This window comes from Apium graveolens, chromosome 2 (assembly GCF_009905375.1).
Source record: "Apium graveolens cultivar Ventura chromosome 2, ASM990537v1, whole genome shotgun sequence".
NCBI classification, from domain to species: domain Eukaryota; kingdom Viridiplantae; phylum Streptophyta; class Magnoliopsida; order Apiales; family Apiaceae; genus Apium; species Apium graveolens.
The window spans coordinates 13,475,228-13,496,322 of record NC_133648.1 but is presented as its reverse complement, the minus strand read 5'-3'; positions in this window follow the sequence as shown (position 1 = coordinate 13,496,322).

Below are 21,095 nucleotides of genomic sequence, written 5' to 3'. Positions count from 1 at the left end.
TCATCACTGAGAGGTAACAGTTCCATACTATAACAGAGTTTATTGTTTCAATAAAGTTTGTTTTCTGTTACTTGAGTTATTAAAGTTTGATTGTGTGACCTAACATTTTGAATTTTATAAGTCATGCTTTTTTTATTATTTTTATAGGTTTAAATCCTATTTTTAATTATGTTTTAAAATATATAGGTTCATATATTGGCCCAAATAAATAGGTTCCGGAAAATATATACCACGTATACATGTCATGTGTTTAAATTGGAATATTTTAATTTAGAATATTTTAATTTTTTGGTGGAATTTCATTTTAATAAAATAATATGGATATTATAAACACGGTGTTCAGGTTTCACCCGTAAAAAATAATAAAATTGTTCAAACCGTAGTTCTATTTCCGTATAACTTTAAATTATTTCTTGATAGGTACTTGATTTCATGTTAGTACGATTATGCCGTATTTTGGTTTCACCCCTAGATTTGTATTTCATGTAGAGTTCTATGTTATTTTTTAACAAAATATAGATTGTTCGAATCATATTATAATTATGATATTTCTATTTTCCGTAAAATACTTTTTTATTTTTTATTAAAATAACAAATGGAATCCTTTATACATTAATAACCTTCATTAATAAGCAAAACCACCTTTTAAGTTGTATTTTGATTTCACTTATTTTTTGGTTCCATCACCTTTTGATTTCACTTTTTATGATTCATGTTAAAACTCTAAATGTATTATTATTTTTTATTCCTATATGCCTTATAATTTTATATGTATTATTTTTACCTTTTTTTGAATTTTATAAGTCATACTTTTTTTTATTATTTTTATAAGTTTGAATCTAATTTTTAATTATGTTTTAAAATATATAGGTTCATATATTGACCTAACTAAATAGGTTACGAAAAATATAAATCACGGAAAAGTAAATATGTCATGTGTTTAAATTTGAATATTTTAATTTAGATTATTTTAATTTGTTGGTGGAATTCCATTTCAATAAAATAATATGGATATTATAAACACCGTGTTTTAATTTCATCCCTAAAAAATAATAAAATTGTTCAAACCATATTATGATTGCAATTCTATTTTTGTATAACTCTAAATTATTTGTTGATACGTATTTGGTTTTATCTTAGTACGATTACGCTGTATTTTGGTTTCACCCCTAGATTTCTATTTAATGTAGAGTTTTATGTTATTTTTTTTAACAAAATATAGATTGTTCGAATTATATTATAATTACGATATTACTATTTTTCATAATTTTTTTTTATTAAAATATTAAAATGGAATCCTTTTTTTCGCACTGAGGATAGTTATCTCTCTTTAACCAAACAACCCTTAACAAGGGAATATATTTTTAAGGAGTACTTTGGTTTTACCCATTTTTAAATCATACTATAGTTCTAAATATATCATTATTATTCTTTTTTTGATTATAATTCTATATGTAATATTTTATCCGTTTTTTAATTCTTATATACCACATATTTTTATTATTTTTATATAAATGGAATCATATATACATTGTAATTTCTAGATTCATACAGATAAAATTCTATTTTAGCACCAAATATAAATTTATACATACATAAAAAATATTTTATTAGAAAAAAATGTGCGATCACAAATGATATAAAAACAAAATCCACCTAAAAATAAGAAATATAATTTGCAATTACTAAGTATTGTTGATTTAATATTTTATTAAATTATTCGTCAATCCTGTTGTTCTTGGCTAAAGTTTTGATGTAAAATGTTAGTTATGTATTTTCGTACAACACCTAATAACATTGAGTTTGTTGTTCTAATAAAACTTGAGTTAATAAAAACTACATATAATTTTAAAAAAAATTACAATAATTATCATTTTATTTATTATATATTTTAATTATAGTTTAGAATTAATTTCCATAATTATTATTATTTTATTTTCGGCCCGTATTTCGCAATAATATATTTCCTAGTTGGATGGATAACATTCTAAAGTGTCAACTATTTTTCCTATCATATACGTTATTTCTATCATTTTCGAGTTTATACATGAGGATTAATTTATATTATAATATTCATATGCATTTTTTAATCACAATACGTTGACATTAAAATAAAAGAAAATATAATTAAATAAAAAGATTAATATCCTCGTTTGAGTGTGCTTATTCCGAAACCAACACAAAATTTGCATGGTTCCATTCTTAAAGTTCCAGCAATCTGGTTTCTCTCAGCTGTTAGGATGTGCATTTTTCTTGAAGTATCTAGATTAAATAAAAAAGAGAAAAAAACAATGTAGTTGAGAGAATAAAAATTAAAAATATATTAAATGTGTGACATGACAAAATGGTCCAATTTTAACATCAAGATATTATCCAAAATGTACTAGATATCCATGTCACTCTTGTTATATATGTTATACACAAAAAATCATGTTTAAATGCAAACTAATTGAAATACAAATTATAGATAAATAGTATAACCCTTCTATCCGCTTTAAGGATTTTTACATCTCCTATGCATTGATTTGCTCATGACATGAGTATAGCGTCCTTGAGGGGCCGACAACAACGTCAACAGAATTAGAACAAGCACTAGCAGTCTAGCACACCATCACACGAGCACCATCACCCTTAGCAGCACCACCACCAAAAGAACATGAAGAAACAGTTGTATGACCTTCTTCTTGACTTCCTATTGGAGAGTAGTTAATTTTGCAGCATTTCAATCTGTACATAAGTTATGTCTATAAATTATTATCAAAATCAAATACATTTTTACTCAATCTTTTATAAAGTAAAAGCATATATTGCTGAATATTTTGAAGTATTTAAATAATACTATTTTTCTTTTAATGACATATAAGAGACTCCCTTATTTATAAATAACTTGAATTTATTTATATACATGTATGTTATAATATTTAAACAATGCTTATGATAAAAATATAAAAATAAGTAATATACTAATCAGAATGAAATATATTCTAATATCATGTACAAAATTATATTTGAACATTTATTTTCAAAGCATTCATTTAGTGATATTTTTTGGTAACAACCATACGATTTTGAAGTTACTGAAAATTTATACATTTCATTGAAACTAATATATAGTAGCCAAATAAAAAGAAACATTGTTAAAAGAAAATAAAATCAACCTCACGATTTCATTTATTTAAATTTAAATGATAAAATTGTAAAACAATTCTTCATTTTTCAAAAGGATAAAGATTAGGAAATGATAATTTCTGGGGAGAAATGTGTTTCATTCCATTTCTCCTCTAACGTCAAACTTGTTAAACATAAAAAAGTAAAAAACAAAAATGATATATTTGTAAGAAATGTAGCATAAAATTATAAAAAAACTTGGGGAGAATTTATCATTTAATCATGTAAATTACTTCATTTCATTTCTCCTCTTTAGATAAACTTATCTAACATAAAAAATTAAAATTTTAAGAAATATTTGGCATGAAGATCATTGATAAAAAAATAAATTTTATTATATCCTCATTGATATTAACCGTAGATTATAGAAGTAAAGATTAATAGAAATTAATTATATATAATTATATACATGGGTGAAATTTAGTGGGTAATAAAGTAACTAAGGTCTATAATACAACTTAATCACCTGTAATGCAGGGATTCTATTTTTGATGCTTTTTCATGTTTGTATACCTATATGTAAGTGTTATTTTTTATATATGTGTTAAATGGATAATTTTTAATATTATTTTCATTATGGATGTGTTTTGTTTTTTTTAAATGGGTTCTTTTATACTTTTCTACTTTTTTATACCTGCTATATTTTTAAACTGGTAATTTTTAATATTTTTTCATGCAGTATTTTTTTTATAGGTGTTATGTTCTTAAATTAGTGTTATGCTATGTATTATAAGTGTTCTCTGTATTTTTGTCCATAATATTTGTTTGGTGTTGTGTTGTTATATTGTTGTTCTTTAATTTTGTTTTGCCCAAAATTTTTGTATGGCTGCTATAATTAATTTCATGTCTTTTATTTATTTTTTTGTATGCCTTATTCTTTACTAGTGTTTTGTATTTTATATTTTTAATTTATGTTATTTTATGTGCACTGTTATTATGGTCTATTATTTTGTGTGATATCATTTTTTTTACTTAAAAATTTTATATATTTCGTATCTTTTATTGCATGCATAATAAAAAATTTATATATTTTTTAAAGTGAATTTTTGTTAGGGTTCTATATTTTTTTATTTGTGTACTATAATTTTTTTTGATGTTCTATATTTTTTAAATAATATTATATTTTATAATTTTTGGTATTTAATCGATTTTATTTTTATGTTATATAATTTTCTGTCCAGAATTTTATTTATTTGTTTATTTTACGCTCTTTCTAGTTTTTCTAATCCTATTTGCTAGAAATCATGGATTGAAAATAAGCGAGAAATAAATCCACAATAAAATAAAAAACAAATTGAAAAGATAATTAATTTGAAAAGTTTTGCAAGCATGTCACATGTATTTAAAAAATAGTTTAAGAAATATTTGTAAGTACAAAAATTATGAATTTAATAATAAAAATATTAATTTTAATATACCTAAAAATGATTTGTTAAGATACATATACAATAAAAAGGAAGTAAATATTAAATTTAAAATATGCATAAGAGGAAAAGTAAATAAATAAAAAATATAATTAATATTTTGTTTTTTTCTCGATTAGTGTCAAGTTATTAGTTTTATAAATGTATGTTCATGTATGTTCAACCAACTAATCTTGAGCACATACTTTTTATGTTTAAGACTAAATAAAACGGTTCCAAATTAGTTACCAAGTTATCAGATTAAAATGAATTAGCATTTGATGTTTAATATTTAAAACAAAGCACTTAATAAATCTTATATTTAAAATTTTTATTATTTTAAAAATTAAAAATTTTATAATTTTGTTAAATTATTATAAATCACTAATAAATATTGCGTCAAAATATTCCAATAACAAATACATTTGATAAACTTTCTCAATAAAATCGTGTGAACTAATATACGAAAAAAATAAAATTTTCATTAAATTTATGTGATATAAAGAAGAGAATCTTGCATTAAAAATATTTGATATAAAAAATTAAGCGGATCTTATCTAAAAAAGAGAATTTTGCAATAAAACTAAGAGATCTTATACAAAAAACACCTAACGAAAAAAAATAATATTTAAGATTCTCTTAAATATTTGATATTTAAGAGAATCTTTAAGAATAAACTCATTTTATTTCATGAACTATTTAAAAGAAATATCTATGAGAATTTTTAAGGAAAAAATCATTTTATTTCATGGACTATTTAACTGAATCTTCAATTTATAAATAAATACAGTGCCAACGAAAATAGTAAAAAGAAATACTGTATAAAAATATAGGCATAAAAATATTAAAAATATTAAAAAAATTACGTCTTTTTAATATTATCTTTTTATATTTTTTTATCAATTAAGTAAGTATTTTGTTGCAACATTTTTATATATGCTCAAGCAAGAGTTGTTAAAGGAATCTTAAACTTTACACTGAATATTATTATTCTTTCAAAAATTTATTTAATATATAAATAAGCTACAATATTTTTAATATATACAAGTGATTTTTTCTTAAAATATTTGATCTGGATACTTTTTGACATAGAACTTATAATTTTATTTCAATTCTTATAAAATAAAACAATTTTTTATTGTAATGTTTGGTAAAATTTGTTATAATTAAACTAAACATAGATCAATGTAGCAACTAAAATTCTACACCTAGAGGGGGTGAATAAATGTTATGACTAACTAATACCAATTTTAATGTATTACCGAATATTTATCAAACTGTGAGATAGCTTGCTATTAAGTTCTATCAAGTTCGAATATATGCTGTCAGCAAGCTGACACTAGATATGCCATGTAGAAAATAAATAACAGCAAGTAGTTCGACCCTTATTTCTAATGTTCTACGTTCTGGTCCCTTACAAATTTGGTAAGAGAATATCTATAATATTCTATAATAACCGAAATGAGGTATAATTTAGTATGCTTTTTTTTTGTTGGTTTAGTTATTCCCATTTATAACTTTCAGATCATTTTAATCAAGTGATCAGGACCGTTAGATTCAAATACTAAAATACACACTACTCAAGCTCCCAATTCGAACCCTGCAACAACAAATATTTATATTATTATTTATACACTAGTAAAACTCCCAAATTCGAACCCCGCCAATAACAAATATTTATATTATTATTTATATGCTACCCAAGATTCAGGATCGAATCCCGCCAACAACAAATATTTATATTATTATTTATAAATATACCAATAAGGTAGTGATCAAAAAGAAATTTATTATAATTTAAATAATATAGAAATATTAATCAAGACCCGTGCATTGTAAAACTATATTATTAATCACTGAAATGATACGATTACAAAATTAAATAATACATCTCCCTTTATCACTTGTTCCTGATAGCAACTTGCTGATAACACCTATTCCTTTGAGTGAATTTCCCTCTAAACCCTATACCAAACCTGTATAGCCTTCTCTAAGAATATTTATATAACTCCCCGAACCTTTGTTATCCAAGCTCAACTACTCAGCAACAAATGTTTACACCTTGAAAAATACAAGTTTTAATAGAAATTACAACCGAAACTATGAACTCTATGTATATAAATATACGTGAATACACTAGAGCTTAAAATAAAGTATATTCAATGAATGCAAGTTGTATTTTCTCAGATGGTATAGTGTATACTTCGTGGATCAACCTCTAAAGCAAGTATACCCAAGTGTATTTATAGATTAAACTAACTTTCGAATAAACACACAACTCCCGATCTTGACCAAGTCTCACGGTTAATTTGTTTTAATTCAAATGTTAAAATAATCTAGAAACACGTTTAAACTAAAGATAACATAGATTTAGAAAGAGTTTAAAAACGTCTATCTTTAGTTCAAATAATACCAATTTTGAAGTAAGTTGTTTGGATAAGAAAAACGTCTATTAACAACTTACTAGAAAATAGGAAAAAGATTTGGATAAAAGAATTCGAATATCTAAGGAGTTCTAATATATATAAACACGTTAAATATATCATAGAGTCCTTATAAAAATCATTCTTATTAATTCTCCTTAAAAACCATAAAAATGATTTATCCTGAATAACTTCCAGCTGTGATTGTAAGCTCGCTGATAAGCCTGTCAAAAACTTGTTAGCTTGCTGATAGATTAATATTTAACTAATGCAAGACAAAGTTAGTAACGATTGTATAAATTATAATAGCTTGCTGAAATATCATTAAAATAAACTATAAGCTAACTAATAGTGTACTCATCAAAATCATAAGCGTATCAGCAACTCCTACTATCTATATTTAAGATATGTTGTAGTCACTAGTTAGAATACAATATTGTACAAGATTTTTAAACTGTTTGGTAAAATTTGTTATAAACAAGTTGTAAACTAAACAATTATTAATATAATCAATAGCTAAGTAATGTTGCCCTTAAGGTAAAATAAAACATTGTATATAAGAGATCTAGACTTTCTGATCACCAACTGGCTAATATAGACTAATCTATTAGAACATAGTTCAAGACTCCTATATTAATGTTGATAGGGAAGAAAATAAGGTCTGGGTATGTAATTAATGTTGCATTAATCATATCAGAATTGGGTCAACAGCTAGGCCCATTTGAGAAGGCCCAAAACCCTGAATATTAATTAATTTCGTAATTAATTAGTAAGGGATAAGTCAGCTAATAAGATGAGTCCTAATAGAGAAATAAATCATTGTAGATTGGCCTCCAAGGAACCTGGTGGGATAAGGAATCGGCTTCCTACTTCTTAGGACTCCAAAATCCATTCTAATTCTGAGACTTGCCCACTAAGTCTCCAAACGGTTAGGCACAAAGCATGCGCTAAATAAATTACGCAAGTATACACATTCGCAAGTAATATAGAATGATTTCTAGTTCGTTCCCATAGAGACTCTGATTAATTATATTTAATTAACACTTACTCACCAATGTATGATTATTCTTCAATGCCAAGACAATAACAATTAAGGTTGGTTAACTAATAATTACTACGAGAATTAATCACTTGAACTAACAATATTAAACACACATGAGATCCTAACTTCATTACTACTTCATTCAATAGTTATTGTTATTAACCTTAGCATGTAATGGTGATGATATTAATCGAATAACATGAAACTGATAAATGCCAACTTTCATTGTACGAATACCATTCTACCAAGCATCCACAATTAAGATAGAAGTAGAATAGGCATCAATTATGTTGAGACCCTATATGTCTACATAATTTGACAACATAACGACTTAAGCGCAAGTTATTCATGATGATTACAAAGGGCAAGTAAAACGGTTAGAATTACCCACTAATCATGCATACAATACATGAACCTATGCTAGCATGGCAAGTTCTAAATCTCAAGATCCACTGTCGTTTCACAAGAGATTAACAGGCTATCTTACATGTTCGTGACGCATATAAGACGAATAAGCACAACCTATATGAGATATCATACAATCACCACATACCAAGGTATTAAACAATTAACTAAAGAAATCCTTAGTAAATTCGCTAGAATCCCATGATCACGATTAGCCCACAATAGAACTCATCATCACCATGGGTTCATATGAAAGCATGATAATAACACAACGATATAAAACTGAAAAACACTTAATAAGTATTGAAGTACGTCACAAGAGTATTAAGGTTCAAAGCATAAAGAAAACTAGGATCCATTGTTACAATGAATTAAAAGAATCACAAGATAAACGTATGCTTCCTCTTCTTCATTGTTGCGTGCTAAAACGGTCTTCTCAATCTTCTTGCCCTTGCTCTTGATGGAGAAAACGTCTTCCCATAAGGTTTATATAATAACCCAAGAGAACCAGTGCCAACAGAAGCCCAATTGTACTAGAATTAATAAAATCCAGATTCTAAATTTCCGCACACATGCGGTCGCCTGCTACCTCCACGCGGCCGCTTGCTAGCACGCGGTCGCCTGCTCCTAGCGCGTGGCCGCCTGCTACCCTTCTGGAAAATATTTTATTTTGCTTCTGTTTTTACTGATTTCTTCGCTCATCACCCCTAGACTGATTCCAAGAACTTCCTTAAGCTTTATTTGATGAAAACCACCTATCTAAGCAAGTTATACCCTAAAATGCAAAAATACTAGAAAATGCGTCAAATACACAAAATACTTGAGTTTAAGACACCAATTCAAGCTGTTATGAGACACTCTAAGTGGTATATAATGCCACTTATCACACCCCCAAACTTGAATCGATGCTTGTCCTCAAGCATCACAGACTCAAATTCAGAATAAAACATGCATGAATGCACTTTATATGAATACAGCGATCCCCTCGCGATGACTAAACCATCCAACACATGACATATCAACAAATGTAATTAGGCGACTAAAGATCAATCAAATCACGCAAGCTAACATACAACTAGAAACGTGGTGTGTGGGAATGCTTAACAGATATGCTTCGAAACTAGATCAATCACCATAACTTAATTATCCTCAAGGCAATCACACGCTTATACGAAGAATATATTCTAAACACAAAATGACTTATAACACTTCAAGATTATTGGAGTTTATTACGGAATCATGCTTTTATTTAACACATAAAATAAATGCTTATTTGATCGTGCAATGAGTGAGGTCCACAAAAGACTTATGCAATGGTACCCATTTAGCGAACATTAGGTTAGCGGATCCCAGACTATAAAAGCCTTATGTCACTAGGCAGAAAGTCCCCTAAAAACTTAATAACTCGAATACCAAAGAGCTCACTCGCGATCAATTGTCACTACACCATAAAATGCCTACTGTAACACTAAAAAAATATTGCATTATGGGGTAAATATGTTGCTCTTGCCCCACTTTTAAGCTAAGGTAATATTTTCTTAAAGATGGTTTTTCCATGTTTGTAACACCCCCAGATCCGGGGTCGGGAATCCGGGTTGTCACGGTCTTTCTTTCCACAATATCACTTTACTTAATTAATAATAAATACCCTCATGCTGTGACCCCACACTAACACACACCACAACTCGTTATAGTCTCAGAGATGAAATTGAAATAAGTACAAGTCTTTGAATCCACAATTTAAAATTATTACAACCCAAAATGATTACTTGATAATTTACAGTTAATTGCCATTATCTGCCACAAGTTATAATTATACATAATTGGATTCTCAAAAGTAGATGGTCTAAACTACAATGGATCTACCTCTGCAGCTATAGCAGCTACAATATCAGCGGGAAGACGCGGGACGCTTCCCACGCGCTTGCGCTGGGTCTGCTGGAGTCTGGCCATCTCTCCTAACTGTTGTTGTGTGATGAAGAAATAAAGCAAGAGTGAGCCTTACAGCTCGCAAGATAATATGTAGTGATAACAATAATACCAGTATCTAAATGGATACTTACTAAAATCTTTATCGTGTGTAAGATAATTACTTACTAGATATAAGTAAAAACAAGGAATGAAGTTACCAATACTTTCCCACACTTATATCATTTATAAAGCTACTTGAACTATCATCGTTCAAAGTATTATAAGATTCACGAGGTCATCTTATAGATGAGACCACAAATAAAACTTGAAAATATTTGATCTTTGAAATATTTTGAAAAGAGATGAAGTTACGAGATACTTCATTCAATGGATACACCAATAAAAATGTTTGACCCTGTCAATGCTTCGGCAACCACCCATTAGTAGCCTTTCGATCGAAATGCTACGGGTAGTGTTGCAGAATTATCCAAATGGATGATGAACTCATTACGGGAGTTTACCGCGCCAGGAAGACCACTTACGATGATCAGTCGTAGTAGTACAACCCCACCGTTTTCTACATGTAGAGGAGAACCTGTCGGATTTACTTGTCAACCGAACACTGAACTCCTAAGGAATGGACCGCCTTAGCGGAACTTCCAGGCCATTTGGGCCAATATAATAAGGCTGGGCCGGCGCTACTCGACCACTTACGCCACTCCTAGTTCAGATGAAATCCATGACTCTGAAACGTAAAGCTCGTTTCCCCCTTTCCCCAAGTAGAAACTTGTTGATACGGCTCCACCAAGAAGTCGTATCTAGTTGGAAAGGAAAACTCACCGATATTTCCCAGGCGATGCCTGTTAATGGATTAACTTGTTCCAAGAATTTTACTTCCCGAATATTGGGTAAGTAATCAAAAACTCTTTTACCAAGACAGCAACCTTGTTGCGAATATAAAACACACCACCGAGCCGGATCCCCCATGTTTTGAGCGAGTATTTAAATCTCCTTTTTTAAAAGGAAGATTTTAAATATAAAAATAGTTTTGGGATCCGCTCTAACTTTTGAAAATCATTTTAAAGACTCGAAAACACTTTAAAGAGTGTTTGGAGTAAAACTGATTTAATGAAGTAAATCAGTCCCCCGAATATTTAGAAAATGTCTGAATATTATTATTTAAATAATATTCCCATAAAAATAATCTTTATAAAATAATTGAAGTAGAAGTATTAAAACTTATACTTGAAATGAATAGCAAATAATCAAAGATATACTTATACGAAAGTAATATCTTTATTTGAATAATCAAAAATAAGTTTGATTATCGACACCTTATTCTTTAATAAAATAAAGAATATATTTCAGCAATTAATCGGAGTCATAGATCCTCAAATGAATATTCAAATAATATTCAATAAATAAAATAAGCTGAGTCATAATACCTCGAATGAATATTATAAATAATATTCATTAAATAAAATAAAGGAGTCATACATCCTCAAATGAATATTCAAATAATATTCAATAAATAAAATAAAGTTTAAAGCTATCGAATAAACCTTATTCGATTTATAGTTTGGAAAACTATAACCATATATATATATAAATATATATATATATATATATATATATATCCATATCCATATTAAATCTACTCGGGATCCTCGACTCCCGGTTTTAGAAAATATTTTCACCCTTGGGTCCCTACACTAAGGGTATATGCAAGATACAACTATCCTCTAGCATAGGTATTATCAAATAAACCAACAGATATACATCTCAAGAATATAAAACAGGCATGCATATATACCATATCACATGCTACAATATATCGCAACATTTGCTAAATAACAATCATGCAATATCACAAGATAATGCATATACATACATTTACATCACAACAACAGTGTATCGGATAGAATACTTGCCTGAGCGACTTGGGGGTGAGAAAGGCTCGGGACGAGTCTGGCAACCTATAAACAACAAGTAAGTTGGAATTAAACCAAAATCACTTGTAAGTCTATGCTTTAACTAACTTAGACTCTAATGCTAGTTTTACGCTCACCGATTCGCTTAAGTCACTCGGGTACCCTCGGCTCCACCATTTTTAATAACTTGACCTTTACGAGTTTTAACGCGATTCCTTCGCGAATGACTTACCAACTGCCTAACACACTTACCATAAATGTTTCATACATTAATTAACCCTTTTTGGTCTTTAACCTACATTCCAAAATAAGGCGAGGGAAAAAGTTTCGTTCGCGAAACGCCGTTACTTGAAACGGTCGTTTCTCCTAAACCGTAAATCGGAATCGAACGAACTACATATCAAAACGAAGCTCGTAACATGAGCTATCTAAACATGGCAGTGGTCACAATTTAGCAGGGGGTTCTCGGGTCCTAATGCTATGCACAAAAACAGTCCAAAGAAAATCGGACGTTACGACGGCTATGTTTACGCGATTTCCCATTTTTAAAACTACCCACAATCATCACAAACCATCCTCAAATCCACACACATCAAACACCTATCCTTACCACATCATAACAATCCCAAACAATTCAATATTACTCATTCATACATATGCTTAACCTAACTTTAATCATGCTTTAAGTTTCTTTAAATCAAAACCACTAAATTATCATTTCATTTCACCACCATTCCAAATCTCAACTCTAAACATAACAACAAGATACCATAACATCTTACTCATCAAAATCACTTTATAATATATATGAACCTAGGGTTTGAAAGTGGTATACCTTCCTTGGATTGGTGGGTGAAGCTAGGAAGCCTTAATAAGCTTGGAGTAGTCTTAAGAAAGCTTGGATCTTCAAGAAAACAAGAAAAAAAACTCAAGTTAAAACTTGAAAACACTATTCATTGTCTTCTCCAATGATTAAATCAAGAAGCTAGAGAAAGAATTTGTGGCTTAAACTTATGATATAGCCATTACTAAGCATAAAGAAGGTTAGGGAATTTTCTTACCAATTAAGGATGCTTGGATCTTGATTTTGGAAATTTTTTTAGCTTTGAAATGCAAGAAAGCCGAGAGCAAAGTGAAGACAATGCCTTGGTTGATTTTTTTTGATTTTGATGAAATGAATTGCTAGTTGGTTGGCTTGTTTTTGTTTTCCATTTAGCAAATTACCACCTTGTCCTTGCATTTGTGTGGTCCTAAATCAACCACACCTCCTTCCTTCCATGTCATGCTTATGTCACCCCTATGATGTCATCCTCCCTTCCTTGTCTCCTTTCTATTGGTTGGATGACATCACTCCCCTTAATCCCTTTGATTAACTCCCTAATCGTTTGCCTAATGACCGCTGATCTGTTGTACGGTTCGCTTAACTTTCGTTCTCGTTTATCGTTTGAAGGATCATACCCGGGATCTTATTACTTAGGTTCCCTTAACCTTTCTCAATACATTATATTCCTTTTTATGATCCTCTATTATAATCCTTTAATTTAAATCCTTTTTATTTTGTTACCTTATACTCAATTCTCTCCGTATTTTATGGATTTCCGGGAAAAACCAAAGTGTTCGGAATTGGGTTCTGACGATATTTACATACACTTATATACTTCATAGAGTATTAATAATATCCCAGAATATCCATAACAGAACCCCTATATAGTGTGGCACGAAAAGTTTTCTTATTCAGGTAAAACACTATTCACAAGGGTTACAAAAAGTTGAAAAATTTTGGGGTTATTACAGTCTCCCCTCCTTAAAAGGATTCCGTCCCGGAATCAAACAGAAAACAATTGGGGGTACTTTTCTAGCATTGCGCTTTCTAGTTCCCAAGTCGATTCTTCCACATTATGATTCTGCCATAGTACTCTGACTAGCTTGATCACTTTGTTCCGAAGCACCTGCTCCTTCTTATCCATAATCCTTACTGGCTTCTCCACGTAAGTTAGATCTGGCTGCATATCCACCTGCTCGTACTCCACTATGTGCCTGGCATCCCGATGATACCTCCTTAGCATTGACACATGGAACACATTATGAACTTGTTGCAAATTAGGGGGTAGGGCTAGCTCGTAAGCTAACTTTCCAATTCGTCTTAATATCTCAAAAGGTCCAATGTATCTTGGGCTTAGTTTCCCTTTCTTTCCGAACCTCATTAATCCCTTCCAAGGGGATACTTTCAACAGTACTAAGTCCCCTACTTCATATTCCTTGTCCTTTCGGGCTAGGTCTGCATATTTCTTTTGTCTGTCTTGGGCTGCTACAAGTCGCCCTCTGATAAGATCCACTATATCTTTGGTCCTTTGGACCACTTCGGGTCCGAGCATCTTCCGCTCTCCTACTTCATCCCAGTATAAGGGAGATCGACACCTTCTTCCGTACAGGGCCTCATAAGGCGGCATTCCGATGCTAGCATGAAAGCTATTGTTATAAGAAAACTCGATCAACGGCAAGTGATCATCCCAACTTCCTTTAAGGTCTATTGCACAGACTCTCAACATATCCTCTAGTGTCTGGATGGTCCTTTCACTCTGCCCATCTGTCTGGGGATGATACGCGGTACTCATATTTAACTTGGTCCCCGCACATTCCTGAAAGCTCCTCCAAAATCTGGAGTTGAACCTTGGGTCTCGGTCTGAGACAATGGACGCTGGGACTCCATGTCGCGTCACTATTTCCTTAAGGTAAATGTCCACCAGTCTATCGACTGTATATCTCTCATTGATAGGAATGAAATGAGCTGACTTTGTCAATCGGTCTATAATTACCCAAATGGCGTCGTGATTGGCTTTCGTCCTTGGCAAGCCTACAACAAAATCCATCGCTATCTGTTCCCATTTCCATTCGGGAATCTCCAGGGGTCGCAAAAGTCCACTGGGTCTCTGGTGCTCTGCCTTTACTCTTTGGCAAGTTAAACACTTGTTCACCCATTCTGCTACGTCCCTCTTCATGTTGGGCCACCAGTAATATTCCTTCAAATCCCTATACATCTTGGTACTTCCTGGGTGAATGGAATACCTTGAACTATGGCTTTCATCCAAAATCTCATCTTTAAGTTCTTGAACATTCGGAACCCAAATTCGGTAGGAGTACCTCATTATCCCTTTATCATCTTTCTCAGTATGGATCTCTTCTCCAGTCATTGACTTTCTGTCTTCATTCATTGTTTTCTCCTGGCACAATCTGATCTTTTCCAATAATTCTGGCTGCATTGAGATCTCAAAAAGCTTTTCAGTTCCGGTTCCGGTTACCTTTACCTCTATTTCCATTTTCTCAAAATCCTTTATCAATTCTTCCGAAGTCGTTATCATTCTGAGTCTTTCCTTTCTACTAAGGGCATCAGCCACCACATTGGCTTTCCCTGGATGATAGAGAATCTCACAATCGTAGTCCTTGATTAATTCTAACCATCTCCTCTGGCGCATGTTGAGCTCTTTCTGCGTAAATATGTACTTGAGGCTCTTATGGTCTGTGAAAATCTCGCACTTCTCTCCATACAAGTAGTGCCTCCAAATTTTTAAAGCAAATACTATTGCTGCAAGCTCAAGGTCATGAGTAGGATATCTAACCTCGTATTCCTTCAATTGTCTTGACGCATACGCAATAACTTTTCCGTGCTGCATAAGCACACATCCTAATCCTTTGTGCGACGCGTCACTATATATCACAAAATCTCCTTTTCCATCCGGCAATGCCAATACCGGAGCCGTTATCAACCTTTTCTTTAATTCCTGAAAACTGTTCTCGCATTTCTCCGTCCATTTAAACTTCTCTGTCTTACGAGTAAGTCGCGTCAAAGGGGCTGCGATCTTCGCAAAATCCTGTACAAATCTACGATAGTAGCCGGCCAATCCTATGAAACTTCTTACCTCTGTGGGTGTGGTTGGCCTTTCCCAATTTGAGACCGCCTCTATTTTGGAGGGGTCGACCAATACTCCTTCTTTATTGATCACATGTCCTAAAAACTGTACTTCCTTCCGCCAGAATTCACATTTCGAGAATTTGGCATATAACTGCTCCTCTCGGAGTATTCCTAGAGCTATCCTCAAATGCTCTGCATGTTCTGCCTCAGTCCTTGAATAGATCAAAATATCATCGATAAAAACTATCACACACTTGTCCAAGTACTTCTTAAATACTCTATTCATTAAATCCATGAAAGCTGCTGGGGCATTGGTTAATCCAAAGGACATTACCAAGAACTCATAATGCCCATACCTGGTACGGAACGCTGTCTTGGAAATATCTTCGGGTTTAATCTTTAGTTGGTGATATCCAGTTCTCAGGTCAATCTTGGAAAAATAAACAGCATCCTTTAGCTGGTCGAACAGATCGTCTATTCTAGGTAATGGGTACCTGTTCTTTATGGTTAGCTTGTTCAACTCTCGATAGTCTATGCACAACCTCATGCTCCCATCTTTCTTCTTAACAAATAAAACTGGTGCTCCCCACGGAGACACACTGGGTCTTATCATACCCTTATCCAAGAGTTCCTGCAATTGGATAGCTAATTCTTTCATTTCTAACGGGGCTAACCGGTAAGGTGCTTTTGAAACTGGCGCCGTCCCTGGGGCCAACTCAATAGCGAACTCAATCACTCTATCGGGTGGTAATCCCGGAAGGTCTTGGGGGAATACATCTTCAAATTCATTGACTACTGGAATATCTTGTAAGTTGGGCACCTCCTTCTGTGTGTCCACCACATAGGCTAGGTAGGCCTCACTTCCTTTTCGTAGCATCCTTTTGGCCTGAGCCATAGTCAAAAATTTCTGCGTCTGCCTCTTTCCTCTAAATATAATTTCTTTCTTCCCGGGGATATTTAACTTAACTTTCTTCCCTTTACAGTCTATCTGAGCATCGTTGCTAGATAGCCAGTCCATTCCCAAAATCACATCAAACTCCCCTAATTTAAAAGGAATCAGATCAACACTGAAAGATTGCTCCCCTATGCCTATCTCACAGGCGGGGTGAATCTGGTTAACAGGAATAATTTCATGATTGGCTATTTCTACTTGTAAGGGTTCTATCAAGGGTTTAGCCTTAAGTCTTAACTTACGCGCAAAGTCCCTTGATATAAAAGATTTAGTTGCTCCCGAATCAAATAAAATATTTGCACTGACTGAATTTAGAGAAAGGGTACCTGCTATCACATCTGAATCTTTCATAGCATCCTGGACTGTCATGTTGAAAGTCCTCGCAGTAGGTGGCTTATTAGAAGCAGCCCTGCTTGCTCCCGAAGCTGCTGGTTTGTTCATTGGGCATTCTCTCTTCCAATGACCTGGGCGTCCGCACTGATGACAAGTGGTGGTTGGAATGACGGCAGGGGCTGACGAAGGGCATTTGTGAGAATAGTGGCCCACTTGCCCACACTTAAAGCAGGTTACTGGCTTTCCTTTACACTCCCCAGTGTGATTCCTTCCACAAGTGTTACAGGTTGGCAATGGGGGTCGAGACTGGTTGGAATAGGACATTCTTGACTTCTGGCCGCCCTGGCTCACACTCACACTCATTGGTCGCTTAAACCCAGTGTTCTTTCCCGGTAGGGACACTGCTCCTCGATTAAACCTAGTTGGGAAGCTCCTTCCTGCGGAACCTCCACCCATGCTCATACTTTTCCTCTTTATTCCTTTCTTCTCTCTTTCCTTCTGCATCTGTTCACTTCCGACTTCTACAATCGTTGCTTTTTGCACCAGAGTGGCATAGTCCGTAAGCTCAAGGATTGCCACCCTATTCTGAATCCATGGTTTCAGTCCCTGCTGAAACCTCCTAGCTTTCTTTTCCTCAGTGCTCACAAACTCCGGCACAAACCTTGATAATTCAGTAAATTTCGCTTCGTACTCTGCTACAGACAAATCATTCTGCTTTAGCTCCAAGAACTTGAGCTCCATCTGGTTTTCCATAAACCTCGGGAAATACTTTCCCAGAAACAACTGACTAAATCTCTCCCAGGTTATAATAGCATCTGTCTCCATGTTTTTCTTGGCCTCCCACCAGTAGTTAGCTTCTCCTTTCAGAAGGTAGGTAGCAAATACAGTTTTCTGCGCCTCATTGATACTCAAAATCTCAAAAGATTTCTCCATTTCCTTTAACCATGCCCTTGCCTCAACTGGGTCGGCTGATCCGTGGAACTCAGGGGGCTTAAGGGACTTAAAAGCCCTGAAAGAGTTTGCCACTGCATTGTTACTTCCTTGAGGGGGTGGGTTGGGTTGACGTTCCAAATTCTGTCTTAGGAGTTGCATGAACTGGCTCATGGGATCCATGCCTGGGTTTGGTACTGGTTGCTCAACCTCGGTTTCTCCTTCTTCAGCCTCTACCTCGAATCCCTCAACATCATACGTTTCCTCTTCCTCTTCATACAGGGAGTCATCCTGTTCCACATAATCCTCATCTTCCTCTTCACTGTGATCTTGGTTTCTATTGTCCTGATTATGGCTTCCCTGGTCCTCAGACCCAGGGTTCGCCCTAGTTCCAATCTTTCTTGGCGGCATGATTCTGATAATAATAAAAACAATTATTGGGAAAAATTCAACGTTAGGTCACAATCATATACAACATTGTGCCTTGCACAGCTCTTATAATGGGGAGAACGTATATCGCAATTCTATTATTTTAAGAAAGTTCTAATACGAAGTGCAGTAATAATAATAATAAAACAGTGATCCCGTCACTATGGAACTGAACTGAAAGGAAACAAATATATACATAATGCGAGAATACATAGTTTGATCTGGTCAAAAGTACAACAGTGCTACAGTCATCTGTCCCAAAAGTGATACACAAGAGTCTATCTGTCTAGTCAGAAAAAGGGATGCTATATACAAGTCAACTATCCCGGAAAATTGGCTCTTACTAAGGCCTCGGCTAACTAGACAACTAGACTATTCCATCATCAATCCTGAATCACACACCGGAACGGGTCAGCTCCCAAACCCTTTCCATCGCACGACGGAAGATATAGTCGGCCTGCCGCCTAGAGATCCTACCATGCCTGTCCCCCTGGAGAGATCTGAGTCTCGCTCGGGACGTGAGCTCTATCCCTGTAAGCTCCCTCCTCAAGGATCGGGGTATAGAAGCCCTGGTCTCATAAGCTCGGGTACGCCTACCCGCCCTCTCTGCATCCAACTCCCTCCTGGCCTCATCCAGTCGGGCCTCGGCAACAGCCACTCGGGTCCTCAAAACATCCTGAACATATCCATGAGCTAACGAAAACTGCCTCTGGGCAGGGTCAAGAGGTGGTGAATCTGGAGCCGCTGAGGGTGCCTCCTCGGTCTGCCTAGGCTCGGAAGTATGGGTCTCTGAGCTGTCATCATCAGGAATCCAAGATAGTGGTGGAGGGGTAGGGGCTCTGACCACCGGAAGTGTGGGTAAAGGGATACCAGCATACACTACCATAGATCCAACACGCTCCTCAGCTACTGGGACCTCATCCGGGTCCTCCTCATCTTCCTCCATCTCAGGCTCCTCCTGATCCTCAACATCCAGCAATGCCTCATCATGCTCACGCTCGTACATCTCAGGGTCCTCCATCTCAGGCGCCTACACATTAAACGAGCTAAATTACTATCATGATATTTATAAGGGTTCCCGTAAGGGTTTTAGCTGTCAGTACTACTTTAAGTAGTCCGACCATGAACTTGGCAAGAGTTCTTATTATCTTTGTGAGTTTATTATTTTATCGTCGCATCATCTCTGAGGTTTATAACGCTTAGCTCTGATACCATTTCTGTAACACCCCCAGATCCGGGGTCGGGAATCCGGGTTGTCACGGTCTTTCTTTCCACAATATCACTTTACTTAATTAATAATAAATACCCTCATGCTGTGACCCCACACTAACACACACCACAACTCGTTATAGTCTCAGAGATGAAATTGAAATAAGTACAAGTCTTTGAATCCACAATTTAAAATTATTACAACCCAAAATGATTACTTGATAATTTACAGTTAATTGCCATTATCTGCCACAAGTTATAATTATACATAATTGGATTCTCAAAAGTAGATGGTCTAAACTACAATGGATCTACCTCTGCAGCTATAGCAGCTACAATATCAGCGGGAAGACGCGGGACGCTTCCCACGCGCTTGCGCTGGGTCTGCTGGAGTCTGGCCATCTCTCCTAACTGTTGTTGTGTGATGAAGAAATAAAGCAAGAGTGAGCCTTACAGCTCGCAAGATAATATGTAGTGATAACAATAATACCAGTATCTAAATGGATACTTACTAAAATCTTTATCGTGTGTAAGATAATTACTTACTAGATATAAGTAAAAACAAGGAATGAAGTTACCAATACTTTCCCACACTTATATCATTTATAAAGCTACTTGAACTATCATCGTTCAAAGTATTATAAGATTCACGAGGTCATCTTATAGATGAGACCACAAATAAAACTTGAAAATATTTGATCTTTGAAATATTTTGAAAAGAGATGAAGTTACGAGATACTTCATTCAATGGATACACCAATAAAAATGTTTGACCCTGTCAATGCTTCGGCAACCACCCATTAGTAGCCTTTCGATCGAAATGCTACGGGTAGTGTTGCAGAATTATCCAAATGGATGATGAACTCATTACGGGAGTTTACCGCGCCAGGAAGACCACTTACGATGATCAGTCGTAGTAGTACAACCCCACCGTTTTCTACATGTAGAGGAGAACCTGTCGGATTTACTTGTCAACCGAACACTGAACTCCTAAGGAATGGACCGCCTTAGCGGAACTTCCAGGCCATTTGGGCCAATATAATAAGGCT